Here is a 22,650-nt window from a genome sequence, read left to right as displayed (position 1 = left end):
GTCAGGTGCATAAATATTGGGACATTGACAGAATTCTCATATTTTGGCCTCTATTCACCACCACAATGGCTTTGACATGAAACAAACAAGATGTGCTTTACCTGCAGACTTTCAGATTTAATTTAAGGGTAATTACATCCAAAATCAGGTGAACGGTGTAGGAATTACAACGGTTTCTATATGTGCCTCCCACTTTTTAAGGGGCCAAAAGTAATGGGACTATCAACTCAAAAGCTATTTCATGGACAGGTATGGGCTATTCCCTCGTTATTTCATTATCAATTAAGCAGGTAAAAGGTCTGGAGTTGATTCTAGGTGTGACATTTGCATTTGGAATCAGTTGCTGTCGACTCTCAATACGAGATCCAAAGAGCTGTCACTATCAGTGAAGCAAGCCATCATTAGCCTGAAAAATCAAAACAAACCCATCAGAGAGATAGCAAAAACATTTGGTGTGGCCAAATCAACTGTTTGGAACATTCTTAAAAAGAAAGAACGCACCGGAGAGCTCAGCAACACCAAAAGACCCGGAAGACCACGGAAAACAACTGTGGTGGATGACAGAAGAATTATTTCCCTGGTGAAGAAAAACCCCTTCACAACAGTTGGCCAAATCAAGAACACTCTCCAGGAGGTAGGTGTATATGTGTCAAAGTCAACAATCAAGAGAAGACTTCACAAGAGTGAATATAGAGGGTTCACCACAAGATGTAAACCATTGGTGAGCCACAAAAAACAGGAAGACCAGATTAGAGTTTGCCAAACAACATTTAAAAAAGCCATTACAGTTCTGGAACAACATCCTATGGACAGATGAGACAAAGATCAACTTGTACCAGAGTGATGGGAAGAGAAGAGTATGGAGAAGGAAAGGAACTGCTCATGATCCAAAACATACCACCTCATCATTGAAGCACGGTGGTGGTAGTGTCATGGCGTGGGCATGTATGGCTGCCAATGGAACTGGTTCCATTGTATTTATTGATGATGTGACTGCTGACAAAAACAGCAGAATTAATTCTGAAGTGTTTCGGGCAATATTATATGCTCATATTCAGTCAAATGCTTCAGAACTCATTGGACGGCGCTTCACAGTGCAGATGGACAATGACCCGAAGCATACTGCAAAAGCAACCAAAGAGTTTTTTAAGGCTAAAAGGTGGAATGTTATGCAATGGCCAAGTCAATCCCCTGACCTGAATCAGATGGAGCATGCATTTCACTTGATGAAGACAAAACTGAAGGGAAAATGCCCCAAGAACAAGCAGGAACTGAAGACATTTGCAGTAGAGGCCTGGCAGAGCATCACCAGGGATGAAACCCAGCGTCTGGTGATGTCTATGCGTTCCAGACTTCAGGCTGTAATTGCCTGCAAAGGACTTGCAACAAAGTATTAAAAAGTGAAAGTTAGATTTAGGATTGTTTAGTTTGTCCCATTACTTTTGGCCCCTTAAAAAGTGGGAGGCACATATAGAAACCGTTGTAATTTCTACACCATTCACCTGATTTAGATGTAATTACCCTCAATTTACATCTGAAAGTCTGCAGTTAAATCACATCTTGTTTGTTTCATTTCAAAGCCATTGTGGTGGTGAAGAGGCCAAAATATGAAATTCTGTCAATTTCCCAATATTTATGCACCTGACTGTAAATGTTTTCCAGATTCTATAATAGATATCTGAAGATACTCTCTTTCTTGCTTGCATAAGAAATCGTACCACTTGTTCAGACAATCCCGTTCAACTTCCACACCATCAAATGAAGATTGGATGGAACAATGGACCTTTGTGCAACAGACCTGGTGTGACTGACAGTTCATTGATCTTCTACTGCCATACTCGCTACTGTCGAGAACCACGCTCTTCTTGGCCAAAAAGGAAGGACTGTTATTACTTCTACTCGTTCTTCTCGGATCTCTTTTAGTACACGAGAAACCATTGGAAATGGTAGGAACAAATGCTCCAGTTTGAAATTCCATGGTAAGAGAGAAAAAAAAAAAAAGTGTCCACTCCGCTTGTTTGCGGTAAGTGGTATCTGGAGAAAGAGAGTGGTAACTTTGTGTTAAGATGTGTCACCATCAAATCTATCTGTGGATGGCCAAACCTTATCACTATGCTCTGGAAAACTTCCACTTCCCATTCTCCTGGTAGCACTTTGTGTCTGCTGTGAAAATACCTTTAGCTGTTTTCCTTTTAAGTGATCGTGGAAACCATTTATAGCATTCCAAACCGCCCGCATTTCTTTCTGATTCAAGGACAGACTTCTCCTTGGCATTCCAGAGTCCTTGCAGACTTTGTATTAATAGATGTGCTCCCCATCCTGTTGAGTTTGTGTCGGTAGTTCGAACCAAACACTGTTTCTGACAATTATGTTATTTTTGAAGTTTAGTTTTGTACTTGTCCACAAACCTAGAGAGTCTCTCGTGTCTTAATGTAGGTTTATCTGGTAAGACAGAGGAAACCTTTTCCTGCTGTACTGAAGTAGGTCCACTGTAACATCCTAATTTTCCACCATGCACAGGGAATTATATCTATGGTAGATGACATCATTCCCTTGATGTACACCAGAACCAAAAAAGCCAATATTCGGATCTTTGCACATCTTTCCTCTGACAGGGCTATACTGTATCTTCGAGCGTCTACCTGCACACCCAGGAATTGTATTTGCTGTGCCGGATCTAAACAGACTCTTTTCCCAATTTATTATTCCACCATTACACTGAAAAGATTGGATGATTCTGTCCACAGCTTCTCTCACTATCTCTCTTGAGCTTCTGGCAATTAACAGATCATCCAGATATGGCCAGACTGCTATACCTTGTGTTCTCAGGCAAGATATAAGGGTCATCAACACTTTTGTAAACGTTCTCGGGGACGCAGCCAAACCAAAAACCTAGACAAGTAAATTGGAAATGTTTTCCTTGGATGCAGAATCACAGAAACGTTCCATATTTTTTGCATATCGGAACGTGAAAATAGGCATCCTTTAGATCTATTGATGCGAGGAAGTCGTTTTGTCTTATGCCCATCAAAATGGATTTCAGGGTTTCCATATGAAATTTCTTTACTCTCACAAGTTTGTTCAATTGTTTGTAGCTTTTTTTTTTACCAAAAAATTTGGAGAACAAAAATCTCTCTCTTCTGACCGTGGGACAACTTCTACAGCTTTTGAGCTGATCAATTTTTCTGATGCTGTCTTCTAGAGCTTTGACCTCTAAAAGTTACCCCTGGAACCCTTGGACTCCACAAATTTGTCTACTTTGGGGATTGCTAAAAATTCTATCCTGTAACCCTGCGACAGCACTTCCAGAACCCAACTGTCTCGAACAGACTCCTTCCATGGCCTCTCCTGTAGGATTGGCGAAAGCAGCTGCCTCGTCATTCCTGAAGAGTATCTGCTACAGTATTGCCGCCCAGGTTTATAACTTCCGGCTTCTTTATACTGTTGCTTAGCAGATAGTATAGGGTACCTACTTTGTCGATCTTGATAAGTTTACAAATTTACCACCAGTCATTTTAAGAAAAAATTGCGTCCAATTTATTACCATGCAGTAGGGAACCCACAGAGACCAGCCTATTTTTTAAATTCATATCGGCTGCCCATGAACGCAGCCATAGAGCTCCTCTTGCTATCGCTCCAGCAGTCATAGATTTTGCAGGAATCTCTAGCACATCAAGTGAAGCCTCACACAGGTAATCACGAGCTGTACTCATAATAGAAAGACTTCTCAGTAAAAAATGTCTTGACATTTTCTCTTCTAAGTCTGTGTGCATAACAGATGTCCGGAGTCTCAAAGTTCTGAATACGAACGCTATTGCAACACCAGACTTCAGGGACACTCCTGCGGAGCTATGCAATTTCTGTAAAGAACTTTCAAAACTTTTACCCATGCTCGCTCTAAAGCCGTGTATCCACTATATTTTGATCGACTGAACGATAACGATATCGTTCACTATAATCGTCCAGTTGCGATGCGCGCTCCAGCTGGTCACTGACGACGTCACTCATCGTCCGAACCTGCTGTCCAACCTGACGAGATCGTTAATGAGATCGTTCAGTGTGTGCGTTCAGTGTCGTTGACGCCATGGACACACTAAACGAAAACGCTCATGGAGCGGATCGTTTAGTGGATTCGCGGCATGGGAGATAGGGCAGAAAGCATCATCTTCCAGAGGGATATTAGCTTTAGAAACAACCTCAGCGACAGCTGCATCAACTTTAGGAACTATACACCAAGACAACAAATGTTGATCCTTAATAGGATACATCCTATCGATTCTCTTGACATTACCCAGATGTTTATCAACATTTTGTCATTCCTTATCCATAATCTCCTTCATAACCTTATGTACTGAAAAATGCCTGCTTCTTTTGGCCCTATCTTCAAATAGGAAAACTTGTTCATCACCAAGTTCCACATACCTGTCCCACGTCATCTACACCGCCACCTACCAGTCCCACGTCATCTACACCGCCACCTACCAGTCCCACGTCATCTACACCGCCACCTACCAGTCCCACGTCATCTACACCGCCACCTACCAGTCCCCCGTCATCTACACCGCCACCTACCAGTCCCCCGTCATCTACACCGCCACCTACCAGTCCCCCGTCATCTACACCGCCACCTACCAGTCCCCCGTCATCTACACCGCCACCTACCAGTCCCCCGTCATCTACACCGCCACGTACCAGTCCCCCGTCATCTACACCGCCACGTACCAGTCCCCCGTCATCTACACCGCCATGTACCAGTCCCCCGTCATCTACACCGCCACGTACCAGTCCCCCGTCATCTACACCGCCACGTACCAGTCCCCCGTCATCTACACCGCCACGTACCAGTCCCCCGTCATCTACACCGCCACGTACCAGTCCCCCGTCATCTACACTGCCACGTACCAGTCCCCCGTCATCTACACCGCCACGTACCAGTCCCCCGTCATCTACACCGCCACGTACCAGTCCCCCGTCATTTACACCTCCACATACCTGTCCCCCATCATTTACACCTCCACATACCTGTCCCCCATCATTTACATCTCAGCGTACCTGTCCCCCATCATTTACACCTCCACATACCTGTCCCCCATCATTTACACCTCCACATACCTGTCCCACATCATTTACACCTCCACATACCTGTCCCACATTATTTACACCTCCACATACCTGTCCCACATTATTTACACCTCCACATACCTGTCCCACATTATTTACATCTCAGCGTACCTGTCCCCCATCATTTACACCTCTACATACCTGTCCCCCATCATTTACACCTCCACATACCTGTCCCCCATCATTTACACCTCCACATACCTGTCCCCCATCATTTACACCTCCACATACCTGTCCCACATTATTTACACCTCCACATACCTGTCCCACATTATTTACACCTCCACATACCTGTCCCACATTATTTACACCTCCACATACCTGTCCCCCATCATTTACACCTCCACATACCTGTCCCCCATCATTTAAAAGATAAATTCACCCTGAAAATGGACTTTATTGGCCAAATTATGGTATTTAAACTTTTTAGGTGCATAAATATTCATTAAGATGGGTGTACCAGAGATTCTGCATTATGTCCCATAATTTTTACCTTTAAAACAAAGATTTTTCCTACCTTTTCACCTGCTCAGAGGATTGCGCACAAAACGCGAAATTCCTCTGAATTAATGCGGGGCTTGGAACGTAATGACATATGTAATTGGCAGTGCAAGTTCACTAATTAATTTACCCCTAGTGCGAGACCTGCCAACCACATTGTGCGCAGCACTGCAACAATTACACAGGCAGAGAAGCAGACGTTCTGCACATGCCAAGTGAAAACTGCCGGCCGTATTGTACTAATTACTGTGTATATACCAGGTGCTGATGCTTTCTGCGCATATACCAAATATAGGTGGTGCACCTGCCTGCCCCAATCTGCCCAGCACTGTGTATATGCCAGGTGTACATGATTGCTCTGTGCCTGAATAGCCGGGAAGCAGAGGTACTGCACATGCTCAGGGACACCTGCCTGTCCCAATCTGCCCAGCACTGTGTATATTCCAGGTGTACATGGATGCTCTTGTGCCTGAATACCCGGGAAGCAGAGGTACTGCACATGCTCAGGGACACCTGCCTGCCCCATTCTGCCCAGCACTGTGTATATGCCAGGTGTACATGGGTGCTCTGTGCCTGAATACCCGGGAAGCAGAGGTTCTGCACATGGTCAGCGAGACCTGCCTGCCCCAATCTGCCCAGCACTGTGTATATGCCAGGTGTACATGGGTGCTCTGTGCCTGAATAGCCGGGAAGCAGAGCACATGAGCACATGCTCAGCGAAACCTGGGAAGCAGGAAGTTATATTGTATTCATCTGTCTGGGCTCTAGGAAACGCACAAACAATGCAAATGCTTATAAAATCAAACAACATCATCTTTTCTAACATATCTTTACAGCTTTATACAAGCAGGGTGTGTGCGGCGTGAATTCAAAGACTGCATTTTAAGCCTACAGAAGCCTTCTGACCTGCTACTGCTGCCACATCAGAGCACTCATCACATCATAAGGGTTCATAGACTATTTGGATGAAATTAACTCTAGTGTGCGTCGATAGTAATTTATAGTAGTGCAAGATGTGGACGATTAACTATGGTCTGGGAGCTGTGTAATATCTGGGAAAGGCTGACCACCAAATCTAAGCACAACGCCTAGTACAACAAAGAAAGATATCAGATTACTGTAACAATATGGGAGAACAGTTATAGACAAAGAAACAAATATATGTTACAATGGGATATGTAGAGGCCAGTCTGTGCCAGTGTATCGGGCTCTATGCACCACACACACATCCAGATGTAATAGGGGACAAAACTTTTCAATACATTCCTGGTAATTATCTGAAGAGGTTGGGGAAACTGTTGTATCTGCAGCCAGATCAGAGGCCTAAAGCCTGCGCCCTCTAGATCAGCTAAAAGTTAGGAAGTTTGACAAACACAGGGCCTGATTCAGACCTGCTCGCAAGCGGGTCGATGGTGGAGTACTGCACGTCGCGCGCATGTGCAAGCCCCGGAGCGAGACAGAAATTCTCTCGCTCCGGGACTCCTAAAACGTTTTGTAGGCGGGGAGGGGGGTGGCTACACAAACGGAGGAACACCTGCCGTTTGTGGGAGGCACTACTGACATCACCAGTGCTCTCTGGGGCTTGCGACGGACGAGACCCTACCACAAGGGTCTCGTCGCAAGCCCCGATGGTCGCGACCATCACCTGGCCGCTCGCAAAAGCTGTGGGTGGTCACCTACAGCTTAGCGAGTGGCCAGGAGGCCGCAACAACAACAAAAAAAAAAACGCCCTAATTCAGAGTGAGAGCTCTTCAAGAGCGTCCGGCTCTGAATCAGGCTCACAGAACGGAAGATGTTGAGTTGAATGCAAGTCGGTGTGGTGCGTTTTCGCACCGCGCATGCTCCAGGAGATGTATAGTCGTATGCAATTCAGTCACATCGCCGCTTGCGACTGAAGAGATGCAATAGCATTTTCTCGCATAGTCCAAGTTCAGAGAGGGCAAATCTACAGAACTGCGGGCGTTTCTGTGTATAAGACCAGCTCGTTGTAATACCCATCTTGTGCCCACATGTGGGCACTACTGGCGACGGCCAACATCAAACCAAGCGTACAGATTTCACATACGGGAGAAGATCCGCATTTATCTCCATGCATCTCCTACCCGATACAATGTGCGCACTTCATTCATGAAAAGTGATTGCGACGCAAATAGACGCAAGTACGACCACTGATTAGATGACGGTGTTTTCTGTAGGCTTGGTCCCCCGAGCCCATCAAAATTATAGCAGCAGCAGAAATTAGCAGGTGAAACCAGAATGCTGTCTGGGAAACTTCAGAGACACATAGTAAATAATGACATCACATTTTACCACTGTACCAACAGATGGCAGACTCTACTCGATGTGTAACACACGCAGCACAGGAAAAATGTATCTTCGGAAATGTAACTTTAATAAAACACTACTGAAGATTATTGAAGTACATAGGATCTATCAATATAACCCTCTAGATCTTTAAACCACTTGTGGACTTCACATTGATGTTACTGTACAAACGTCACCTCATTGGCCCCTACACTATTTCATCTATATTTCTCAAACAAAGCAAATTACTTAGATTACGGTGCAAAGGCCAGTACACACTAGACGATATCTAATATGTACCGACCTCATCAGCAATGGCACCCGGTATGGCGCTGGCATCAGCAAGTGCTTACACACTTGCCGATGCAGACAGCGACGACGGGGGCCATGCTGCCGCCCTACTGTCGGTCGGCATCGTCGATGTTGCTGCGGGAGCACACACAGTCAGTAACACACTAGATGATGTGCTCAATATCTCATTCGTACCAGCAGGATCGGACGAGATATCGTCTAATGTGTACCCGGCGTAACGCTCAGCTTATAGAAGGGGAAAATCAATTAATGTCACATTTACTCATTTCTGATGCCAATATCTGATCTATATAGAACCTAATGGCATTTTCAAGCCGCACAGAATACTTCAGGCGAGAGGTCTGGGGTCCTGTGGATCAGACCGGCTGTGATATGAACGTTCGCCGTCTGCGCAAACGCGAGAGCTCAGACAAACTTCAACTTTTTACATATTTTTCCACATTGCAAAAAAAAAAAAAAAATCAACCAACTACCAATGGGCACAAAGGTGCCTATTCTTATAGAGATTGCAATAATTCTTTATAACCAACACCAAGACGTGATTCAGTCTCAATATTCGGTGGGGCTCTCCCGTTCTCCGTAAATAGCGGGCACGGCCCACAAGTAGTGAGTTCCTGAGTAACGCGGGCAGGTCGGAGGCTTGATGGCGCAATTCGCAATCAATTGCGTAATCGTGGCCCAGCCCTAAACTGTAAAATACTGAGACCCATGGCCTGTACAGCGTGGGGGGCGGAGCAATGACACAGAATCGCAGCGCCCCTTTGAAAAATAGAAAAGCAACTGCATTAAACAACTTCGGATCTCAGAAGGAGGCAAAACGTCATGTTTGTGAGACGCCTGTGCCGAGATGTCCGGGAAAGATGACATTTTGCCTCCTTCTAGGATTTGAAGTTGGCTGGAAGATCTGAGCCAAAACCGAACAGTTATCTCAAGTTGTAGCGAGAAGCCCAAAAAGTCCAGAATACACTCATCATCATCAAAGACGTGCAAGTGAAAAAAATTTCATGATTCTGGGGTCTTCCCTCCCTATTAAACCGTCCGAAATGCTGGTTACGCAGATGGTGTCTACAAGTGCTGCCAGTATTCCGAGGAACAGGCGGCACACCAGGAGGCTGCAATTCACATATTAGTTTATGAAGTTGCAGAAGCAACGTTTCTGATCCACTCTCACCTTCCCCCACATGAATTTGGGAATAGCTAAGAATTTGCCTGTTATCATTAATACTAGTATGCCTGTGGCGCACATTCGCCAATTTGAACCCAGAACATACGTACGGATAATGCTTTGCTAGATAATAGCTAGATCATATGTTAATACGACGGAATCGGGTAAGCCACGCCCTTTTATAGTATTGGGGTTTATATTTACTGTAACATTTCGCCAATTTGGAAGTGCGATGATGCATTTGGCCATAGACTCAGAAGCAAAATAGAGACCCTATAGATGCAACTGATAATGAACTGTTACTCCGCCTATCCGCCTCAGTGTCTCCGGCCAATCAGCCGCTGCCGACAGCTCTCGTGGAAAGCAGAGAAAGCGGCGTTGCTTTCGAGGCGCTAACCCGGTGCTGATTGGCTGGTAGTTGCGAGCCTGGAAATGAGGTGTTGGAGAAAGTAGGTGAAGGAAGAGCGCCCCCTATGGCAGCAGCCTCACGCCCTCCCTCAACATGTAATAGCTACGTCACACAGCCAGGCGGCCTATCAGGAGCAGAACTGGGCAGAAATTGCCAAGTTCGGCTCCTGATTGGCCGCCTGACTGTGTGACGTAGATATTACATGTTGAGAAAAGGGCAGGAGAGCCCATGCAAAGTGTGTACCATCTTGTACTCCTGGGACATCAGTATTCGTGCTTTACTGGCCGGTACACCAGTCAAAAATCCCCTACCGTCCGGCAATGGGACGCAGCCAAAAGTGGCGCTGCATTGACGCCTGCTGCCCGGCACCGTGATGAGGCCGAAAGTTGCGCTGCACTGACGCAGAGGGACTTTCGGCTGTTTCACAGTGCCGGATGGTGCCAAGGTTGCTGACAGATGCTGGTTACAGTGAAGAGAGCGGGTCCTCGTGTTTGTTACTGGAGGTCTTTCCGTTTAGCCAGCAAGTGGGACAGTATCTGGGTGCTGTTAGAAAAAGCTTCAAAAAGCAATTGGGCAGTATCTGGGCAGATGGGTCTGGCTGTCTGTGTCCAAATAGCAATTGGGCAGTATCTGGGCAGATGGGTCTGGCTGTCTGTGTCCAAATAGCAATTGGGCAGTATCTGGGCGATGTTACAAAATTATATTTGTGTTCAGCCAGCTGATAATTAAAACCTACATAAGGAATGGCATAAAGTAGAGCGCACTAAATAATCTGGTGCTGATTTCACGAGAGAGACCAGATCCAGCAGACTTTGATCATGAAAAAGCTGCTGACTAATGGGCGCGTGACAACAATTAAATTATTGCTCAGTTTGGGCAAAAATAACCACTGGAGAACACATCTCTGCCCGCACCCTCCAGAGGTGGCGAGCAGAAATGTGCAATAAGTCAATGGTTTGGGCACGTAAAACCATTACTGTATACGGCTAAACCCAGTCTAATTGGGCGCAACATGTGCGATAAGTCACGGGTGCCCAAAAACAATTGAATATCGCTCCCCGATCTCCCATCACTTTAGACGGGAGTTCGGGTGCAATAAAACAGTTGAATTGTCCCCAACATGTTATTCTGAATTTAATGTAAAGCTGGGTACACAATAGGTCAATGGGCTTGATGTCACAACTGGGTGGGCATTTAAATTTGCCCGCCCAGTTGAGCTGTCACTCATCTGCGAGTCCATGCAGCATGTGTACAGGCGATCGGCGAATCGGTAGTACACACCATCGGATGACCGATGTATCTTTCAGATATTTCTGCTGTGCCGCAGGAACGATCCAATGAGTTTGTGAACGTCGTCGACAGACATATCGGGTGTACAAACATGCCGATGTACTACAGATATATCGGCCGTTCAATGGAACGGGCGATATATCCATCAGTGTGTACTCTGCTTTACATAAAGTCAGGATTTCATTATTGTGAAAGCCCCCACCCGGATACTTCTTGATGCCACCCTGCTGGCAACATTTTAGAAGGGAACAATGAGCACTAAACACTTCTGTCCAACGGTCTTTGCAAAACTATTTATGGGCAATAAATCACGTTCTGTTAACACAATCCTGCATGATGCCTATCAAATACTGTAATATATATATATATATAGTACAGCATCCTTAGTCAATGCTCCACCTGATCTAATGCAGGTTAGATCAGGTGGAGCAAAATCATAAGTCACCAGCAAAGACCTGATGCAGCAGACACATGAATACAGCTGGTGCTCACATGGCAGACAGAGGGGGACTAGTGCACAGGTACCCCCAGAAGGAGTAGTCTGTAATGGCAGGTTACAGGTTACAGGTGTGGTACAAACATAGAAATTCTGTCACGAAAAAAAAAAAAAAGACAGGGTGGGAGAGTAACCCCGGCCCGACGCACCTTCGGAGATGGCGGCATCTGACCAGCCTTGCCAGCTTCAGTCATAACAAACACTCCCCGTGCGCTAACCTCATTCAACAACATTTACCAATTTAACTGATAGAGGTCCCTGAGCTTCAGAGTCCATTTCCACAGGACACCCCCAGGAGAAGAGACCCCCTGCAAAGAAAAGAATTGCTCTCGTCAAGGTAAATATAATCCACTATCATAGCCCAGGAGAGAGCCGGGGAAACGGGGTGTTTGCCCCAATAATGACGATACCTTCCTACTATATCTGTATTGACTGAACATGCCACAAAAGGAGCATACTATACTATACCATGTGTGACAGGATACTGCTGGAATTAGTGCATTGCTTATGTATTCCTATTTATCATCAGTAACCAGCACTTACTATAGCGATAACACCGAGAGGAGAGCGTCTGTGATCGCAGCTACAACAATTACTGCACTACTGGCATGCAGGCACACACACACACACACACAGGGGATGAGAGCAGTGTATACTCCTGACACACACACACACACAGGGGATGAGAGCAGTGTATACTCCTGACACACACACAGGGGATGAGAGCAGTGTATACTCCTGACACACACAAACAGGGGATGAGAGCAGTGTATACTCCAGTCACACACACACAGGGGATGAGAGCAGTGTATACTCCAGTCACACACACACAGGGGATGAGAGCAGTGTATACTCCTGTCACACACACAGGGGATGAGAGCAGTGTATACTCCTGACACACACAGGGGATGAGAGCAGTGTATACTCCTGTCACACACACACACAGGGGATGAGAGCAGTGTATACTCCTGTCACACACACACAGGGGATGAGAGCAGTGTATACTCCTGACACACACAGGGGAAGAGAGCAGTGTATACTCCTGTCACACACACACACACACACACAGGGGATGAGAGCAGTGTATACTCCTGTCACACACACACACACACACACACAGGGGATGACAGCAGTGTATACTCCGGACACACACACACACACAGGGGATGAGAGCAGTGTATACTCCTATCACACACACAGGGGATGAGAGCAGTGTATACTCCTGTCACACACACACAGGGGATGAGAGCAGTGTTTACTCCTGTCACACACACACACACACGGGATGAGAGCAGTGTTTACTCCTGTCACACACACACACGGGATGAGAGCAGTGTATAATCCTGTCACACACACACACAGGGGATGAGAGCAGTGTATACTCCTGACACACACACACAGGGGATGAGAGCAGTGTATACTCCTGGCACACACACACAGGGGATGAGAGCAGTGTATACTCCTATCACACACACAGGGGATGAGAGCAGGGTATACTCCTATCACACACACAGGGGATGAGAGCAGTGTATACTCCTGTCACACACACAGGGGATGAGAGCAGTGTATACTCCTGTCACACACACACACACACACAGGGGATGAGAGTAGTGTATACTCCTATCACACACACACACAGGGGATGGGAGCAGTGTATACTCCTGTCACACACACAGGGGATGAGAGCAGTGTATACTCCTGTCTCACACACACACACACAGGGGATGAGAGTAGTGTATACTCCTATCACACACACACACAGGGGATGGGAGCAGTGTATACTCCTGTCACACACACACACAGGGGATGGGAGCAGTGTATACTCCTGTCACACACACACACAGGGGATGAGAGCAGTGTATACTCCTGTCACACACACACACACACACACACACACAGGGGATGAGAGCAGTGTATACTCCTGTCACACAGACAAACACAGGGGATGAGAGCAGTGTATACTCCTATCACACACACAGGATGAGAGCAGTGTATACTCCTGTCACACACACAGGGGATGAGAGCAGTGTATACTCCTGTCACACACACACAAGATGAGAGCAGTGTATACTCCTGACACACACACACACAGGGGATGGGAGCAGTGTATACTCCTGTCACACACAGGGGATGGGAGCAGTGTATACTCCTGTCACACACACACACACAGGGGATGAGAGCAGTGTATACTCCTGTCACACACACACACACACACACACAGGGGATGAGAGCAGTGTATACTCCTGTCACACACACACACAGGGGATGAGAGCAGTGTATACTCCTGTCACACACACACACAGGGGATGAGAGCAGTGTATACTCCTGTCACACACACAGGGGATGACAGCAGTGTATACTCCTGTCACACACACACACACGGGATGAGAGCAGTGTATACTCCTGACACACACACACACACAGGGGATGAGAGCAGTGTATACTCCTGACACACACACACACACAAGATGAGAGCAGTGTATACTCCTGTCACACACACACAAGATGAGAGCAGTGTATACTCCTGACACACACACACACAGGGGATGGGAGCAGTGTATACTCCTGTCACACACAGGGGATGGGAGCAGTGTATACTCCTGTCACACACAGGGGATGAGAGCAGTGTATACTCCTGTCACACACACACACAGAGGATGAGAGCAGTGTATACTCCTGTCACACACACACACAGGGGATGAGAGCAGTGTATACTCCTGTCACACACACACACAGGGGATGAGAGCAGTGTATACTCCTGTCACACACAGGGGATGAGAGCAGTGTATACTCCTGTCACACACAGGGGATGAGAGCAGTGTATACTCCTGTCACACACACACACAGGGGATGAGAGCAGTGTATACTCCTGTCACACACACAGGGGATGAGAGCAGTGTATACTCCTGTCACACACACAGGGGATGACAGCAGGGTATACTCCTGTCACACACACAGGGGATGACAGCAGGGTATACTCCTGTCACACACACAGGGGATGACAGCAGTGTATACTCCTGTCACACACACGGGATGAGAGCAGTGTATACTCCTGTCACACACACACAAGATGAGAGCAGTGTATACTCCTGACACACACACACACACAGGGGATGAGAGCAGTGTATACTCCTGACACACACACACACACAAGATGAGAGCAGTGTATACTCCTGACACACACACACAGGGGATGAGAGCAGTGTATACTCCTGACACACACACACAGGGGATGAGAGCAGTGTATACTCCTGTCACACACACACACAAGATGAGAGCAGTGTATACTCCTGACACACACACACACAGGGGATGAGAGCAGTGTATACTCCTGTCACACACACACAAGATGAGAGCAGTGTATACTCCTGTCACACACACACACACAGTGGATGAGAGCAGTGTATACTCCTGTCTCACACACACACACACAGGGGATGAGAGCAGTGTATACTCCTGTCACACACACACAGGGGATGAGAGCAGTGTATACTCCTGTCACACAGACACACACAGGGGATGAGAGCAGTGTATACTCCTGTCACACACACAGGGGATGAGAGCAGTGTATACTCCTGTCACACACACACACACACACACACAGGGGATGAGAGCAGTGTATACTCCTGTCACACACACACACAGGGGATGAGATCAGTGAATACTCCTGACACACACACACACACAGGGGATGAAAGCAGTGTATACTCCTGTCACACACACACACAGGGGATGAGAGCAGTGTATACTCCTGTCATACACACACACACACACAGGGGATGAGAGCAGTGTATACTCCTGTCACACACACTCACAGGGGATGAGAGCAGTGTATACTCCTGTCACACACACACACACACACAGGGGATGAGAGCAGTGAATACTCCTGTCACACACACAGAGGATGAGAGCAGTGTATACTCCTGACACACACACACAGGGGATGAGAGCAGTGTATACTCCTGTCACACACACACACACAGGGGATGAGAGCAGTATATACTCCTGTCACACACACACACACACACACACACACACACACACACACACACACACAGGGGATGAGAGCAGTGTATACTCCTGTCACACACACACACAAGATGAGAGCAGTGTATACTCCTGACACACACACACACAGGGGATGGGAGCAGTGTATACTCCTGTCACACACAGGGGATGGGAGCAGTGTATACTCCTGTCACACACAGGGGATGGGAGCAGTGTATACTCCTGTCACACACAGGGGATGGGAGCAGTGTATACTCCTGTCACACACACACACAGGGGATGAGAGCAGTGTATACTCCTGTCACACACACACACACAGGGGATGAGAGCAGTGTATACTCCTGTCACACACACACACACACACAGGGGATGAGAGCAGTGTATACTCCTGTCACACACACACACAGGGGATGAGAGCAGTGTATACTCCTGTCACACACACACACAGGGGATGAGAGCAGTGTATACTCCTGTCACACACACAGGGGATGACAGCAGTGTATACTCCTGTCACACACACACACACGGGATGAGAGCAGTGTATACTCCTGACACACACACACACACAGGGGATGAGAGCAGTGTATACTCCTGTCACACACACACACACAGGGGATGACAGCAGGGTATACTCCTGTCACACACACAGGGGATGACAGCAGGGTATACTCCTGTCACACACACACACAGGGGATGAGAGCAGTGTATACTCCTGTCACACACACACACACACAGGGGATGACAGCAGTGTATACTCCTGTCACACACACACACACGGGATGAGAGCAGTGTATACTCCTGACACACACACACACAGGGGATGAGAGCAGTGTATACTCCTGTCACACACACACACACAGGGGATGAGAGCAGTGTATACTCCTGACACACACACACACACACAAGATGAGAGCAGTGTATACTCCTGACACACACACACAAGATGAGAGCAGTGTATACTCCTGACACACACACACACACAGGGGATGAGAGCAGTGTATACTCCTGTCACACACACACGGGGGATGAGAGCAGTGTATACTCCTGTCACACACACACACACGGGGGATGAGAGCAGTGTATACTCCTGTCACACACACAGGGGATGAGAGCAGTGTACACTCCTGTCACACACACACAAGATGAGAGCAGTGTATACTCCTGACACACACACACACAGGGGATGAGAGCAGTGTATACTCCTGTCACACACACACGGGGGATGAGAGCAGTGTATACTCCTGTCACACACACACACGGGGGATGAGAGCAGTGTATACTCCTGTCACACACACACACGGGGGATGAGAGCAGTGTATACTCCTGTCACACACACACACGGGGGATGAGAGCAGTGTATACTCCTGTCACACACACACACGGGGGATGAGAGCAGAGTATACTCCTGTCACACACACACACGGGGGATGAGAGCAGTGTATACTCATGTCACACACACACAGGGGAGGAGAGCAGTGTATACTCCTGTCACACACACACACACACACACACACACACACAGGGGATGAGAGCAGTGTATACTCCTGTCTCACACACACACACAGGGGATGAGAGCAGTGTATACTCCTGGCACAAACACACACACAGGGGATGAGAGCAGTGTATACTCCTGGCACACACACACACAGGGGATGACAGCAGTGTATACCCCTGTCACACACACAGGGGATGACAGCACTGTATACCCCTGTCACACACACAGGGGATGAGAGGAGTGTATACTCCTGACACACACACAAGGGATGAGAGCAGTGTATACTCCTGTCACACACACACACAGGGGATGACAGCAGTGTATACCCCTGTCACACACACAGGGGATGATAGCAGTGTATACTCCTGTCACACACACACACAGGGGCTGAGAGCAGTGTATACTCCTGTCACACACACACACAGGGGCTGAGAGCAGTGTATACTCCTGTCACACACACACAGGGGCTGAGAGCAGTGTATACTCCTGTCACACACACACACACACACACACACAGGGGATGAGAGCAGTGTATACTCCTGTCACACACACAGGGGCTGAGAGCAGTGAATACTCCTGTCACACACACACAGGGGATGAGAGCAGTGTATACTCCTGACACACACACACAGGGGATGAGATCAGTGTATACTCCTGTCACACACACACACACACAGGGGATGAGATCAGTGTATACTCCTGTCACACACACACACACAGGGGATGAGAGCAGTGTATACTCCTGTCACACACACACACACACACAGGGGATGAGAGCAGTGTATACTCCTGTCACACACACACAGGTGATGAGAGCAGTGTATACTCCTGACACACACACACAGGGGATGAGAGCAGTGTATACTCCTGACACACACACACACACAGGGGATGAGAGCAGTGTATACTCCTGACACACACACACACACACAGGGGATGAGAGCAGTGTATACTCCTGACACACACACAAGATGAGAGCAGTGTATACTCCTGACACACACACACAGGGGATGAGAGCAGTGTATACTCCTGTCACACACACACAGGGGATGAGAGCAGTGTATATTCCTGACACACACACACAGGGGATGAGAGCAGTGTATACTCCTGACACACACACACAGGGGATGAGAGCAGTGTATACTCCTGACACACACACACAGGGGATGAGAGCAGTGTATACTCCTGACACACACACACAGGGGATGAGAGCAGTGTATACTCCTGACACACAGACACACACAGGGGATGAGAGCAGTGTATACTCCTGTCTCACACACACACACAGGGGATGAGAGCAGTGTATACTCCTGTCTCACACACACACACAAGGTATGAGAGCAGTGTATACTCCTGTCACACACACACACAAGATGAGAGCAGTGTATACTCCTGTCACACACACACACACAGGGGATGAGAGCAGTGTATACTCCTGTCACACACACACACACACACACAGGGGATGAGAGCAGTGTATACTCCTGTCACACACACACAGGGGATGAGAGCAGTGTATAATCCTGTCACACACACACACAGGTGATGAGAGCAGTGTATACTCCTGACACACACACACAGGGGATGAGAGCAGTGTATACTCCTGACACACACACACAGGGGATTAGAGCAGTCTATACTCCTGACACACACACACACACAGGGGATGAGAGCAGTGTATACTCCTGACACACACACACACACAGGGGATGAGAGCAGTGTATACTCCTGACACACACACACACACACAGGGGATGAGAGCAGTGTATACTCCTGACACACACACACACACAAGATGAGAGCAGTGTATACTCCTGACACACACACACACACACACACACACAGGGGATGAGAGCAGTGTATACTCCTGTCACACACACACAGGGGATGAGAGCAGTGTATATTCCTGACACACACACACAGGGGATGAGAGCAGTGTATACTCCTGACACACACACACAGGGGATGAGAGCAGTGTATACTCCTGACACACACACACAGGGGATGAGAGCAGTGTATACTCCTGACACACACACACAGGGGATGAGAGCAGTGTATACTCCTGACACACACACACAGGGGATGAGAGCAGTGTATACTCCTGTCACACACACACACACACACACACACACACACACAGGGGATGAGAGCAGTGTATACTCCTGTCTCACACACACACACAGGGGATGAGAGCAGTGTATACTCCTGTCACACACACACACAAGATGAGAGCAGTGTATACTCCTATCACACACACAGGGGATGAGAGCAGTGTATACTCCTGACACACACACACAGGGGATGAGAGCAGTGTATACTACACACACACACACAGGGGATGAGAGCAGTGTATACTCCTGTCTCACACACACAGGGGATGAGAGCAGTGTATACTCCTGTCTCACAAACACACACAGGGGATGAGAGCAGTGTATACTCCTGACACACACACACACAAGATGAGAGCAGTGTATACTCCTGACACACACACACAGGGGATGAGAGCAGTGTATACTCCTGTCACACACACACAGGGGATGGGAGCAGTGTATACTCCTGTCACACACACACACACACACAGGGGATGAGAGCAGTGTATACTTCTGTCACACACACAGGGGATGAGAGCAGTGTACACTCCTGTCACAGACACACACAGGGGATGAGAGCAGTGTATACTCCTGACACACACACACACAGGGGATGGGAGCAGTGTATACTCCTGTCACACACAGGGGATGGGAGCAGTGTATACTCCTGTCACACACAGGGGATGGGAGCAGTGTATACTCCTGTCACACACAGGGGATGGGAGCAGTGTATACTCCTGTCACACACACACACAGGGGATGAGAGCAGTGTATACTCCTGTCACACACACACACACAGGGGATGAGAGCAGTGTATACTCCTGTCACACACACACACACACACAGGGGATGAGAGCAGTGTATACTCCTGTCACACACACACACAGGGGATGAGAGCAGTGTATACTCCTGTCACACACACACACAGGGGATGAGAGCAGTGTATACTCCTGTCACACACACAGGGGATGACAGCAGTGTATACTCCTGTCACACACACACACACGGGATGAGAGCAGTGTATACTCCTGACACACACACACACACAGGGGATGAGAGCAGTGTATACTCCTGTCACACACACACACACAGGGGATGACAGCAGGGTATACTCCTGTCACACACACAGGGGATGACAGCAGGGTATACTCCTGTCACACACACACACAGGGGATGAGAGCAGTGTATACTCCTGTCACACACACACACACACAGGGGATGACAGCAGTGTATACTCCTGTCACACACACACACACGGGATGAGAGCAGTGTATACTCCTGACACACACACACACAGGGGATGAGAGCAGTGTATACTCCTGTCACACACACACACACAGGGGATGAGAGCAGTGTATACTCCTGACACACACACACACACACAAGATGAGAGCAGTGTATACTCCTGACACACACACACAAGATGAGAGCAGTGTATACTCCTGACACACACACACACACAGGGGATGAGAGCAGTGTATACTCCTGTCACACACACACGGGGGATGAGAGCAGTGTATACTCCTGTCACACACACACACACGGGGGATGAGAGCAGTGTATACTCCTGTCACACACACAGGGGATGAGAGCAGTGTACACTCCTGTCACACACACACAAGATGAGAGCAGTGTATACTCCTGACACACACACACACAGGGGATGAGAGCAGTGTATACTCCTGTCACACACACACGGGGGATGAGAGCAGTGTATACTCCTGTCACACACACACACGGGGGATGAGAGCAGTGTATACTCCTGTCACACACACACACGGGGGATGAGAGCAGTGTATACTCCTGTCACACACACACACGGGGGATGAGAGCAGTGTATACTCCTGTCACACACACACACGGGGGATGAGAGCAGAGTATACTCCTGTCACACACACACACGGGGGATGAGAGCAGTGTATACTCATGTCACACACACACAGGGGAGGAGAGCAGTGTATACTCCTGTCACACACACACACACACACACACACACAGGGGATGAGAGCAGTGTATACTCCTGTCTCACACACACACACAGGGGATGAGAGCAGTGTATACTCCTGGCACAAACACACACACAGGGGATGAGAGCAGTGTATACTCCTGGCACACACACACACAGGGGATGACAGCAGTGTATACCCCTGTCACACACACAGGGGATGACAGCACTGTATACCCCTGTCACACACACAGGGGATGAGAGGAGTGTATACTCCTGACACACACACAAGGGATGAGAGCAGTGTATACTCCTGTCACACACACACACAGGGGATGACAGCAGTGTATACCCCTGTCACACACACAGGGGATGATAGCAGTGTATACTCCTGTCACACACACACACAGGGGCTGAGAGCAGTGTATACTCCTGTCACACACACACACACGGGCTGAGAGCAGTGTATACTCCTGTCACACACACACAGGGGCTGAGAGCAGTGTATACTCCTGTCACACACACACACACACACACACACAGGGGATGAGAGCAGTGTATACTCCTGTCACACACACAGGGGCTGAGAGCAGTGAATACTCCTGTCACACACACACAGGGGATGAGAGCAGTGTATACTCCTGACACACACACACAGGGGATGAGATCAGTGTATACTCCTGTCACACACACACACACACACAGGGGATGAGATCAGTGTATACTCCTGTCACACACACACACACAGGGGATGAGAGCAGTGTATACTCCTGTCACACACACACACACACACAGGGGATGAGAGCAGTGTATACTCCTGTCACACACACACAGGTGATGAGAGCAGTGTATACTCCTGACACACACACACAGGGGATGAGAGCAGTGTATACTCCTGACACACACACACACACAGGGGATGAGAGCAGTGTATACTCCTGACACACACACACACACACAGGGGATGAGAGCAGTGTATACTCCTGACACACACACAAGATGAGAGCAGTGTATACTCCTGACACACACACACAGGGGATGAGAGCAGTGTATACTCCTGTCACACACACACAGGGGATGAGAGCAGTGTATATTCCTGACACACACACACAGGGGATGAGAGCAGTGTATACTCCTGACACACACACACAGGGGATGAGAGCAGTGTATACTCCTGACACACACACACAGGGGATGAGAGCAGTGTATACTCCTGACACACACACACAGGGGATGAGAGCAGTGTATACTCCTGACACACAGACACACACAGGGGATGAGAGCAGTGTATACTCCTGTCTCACACACACACACAGGGGATGAGAGCAGTGTATACTCCTGTCTCACACACACACACAAGGTATGAGAGCAGTGTATACTCCTGTCACACACACACACAAGATGAGAGCAGTGTATACTCCTGTCACACACACACACACAGGGGATGAGAGCAGTGTATACTCCTGTCACACACACACACACACACACAGGGGATGAGAGCAGTGTATACTCCT

At 48.1% G+C, this 22,650-nt stretch overlaps 1 protein-coding gene across 3 annotated transcripts in view; it reads right to left on the bottom strand.

Annotated features, from left to right (window-relative positions):
- The window catches only part of SHOC2 (SHOC2 leucine rich repeat scaffold protein), a 94,643-nt gene that overhangs the window by 53,088 nt on the left and 18,905 nt on the right, over nucleotides 1-22,650 (bottom strand). Inside the window, exon 2 of one of the 3 annotated variants that reach the window (XM_088464859.1) lies at nucleotides 11,836-11,906. The exons of 1 other annotated variant lie outside the window; for it this stretch is intronic. The gene's annotated coding sequence lies outside the window, so the exon portion shown is untranslated. Of the gene's footprint in view, nucleotides 1-11,835; nucleotides 11,907-12,141; nucleotides 12,162-22,650 lie in introns of those variants that run through there. One more of the 3 variants, XM_088464866.1, reaches the window with a different exon arrangement.

The sequence above is a fragment of the Taudactylus pleione genome, unplaced genomic scaffold (genome assembly GCF_031769625.1).
Source record: "Taudactylus pleione unplaced genomic scaffold, aTauple2 ptg000008l, whole genome shotgun sequence".
NCBI lineage: Eukaryota > Metazoa > Chordata > Amphibia > Anura > Myobatrachidae > Taudactylus > Taudactylus pleione.
Note: the sequence above shows the minus strand (reverse complement) of the source record. Positions and strands in the feature narration are given on the sequence as shown.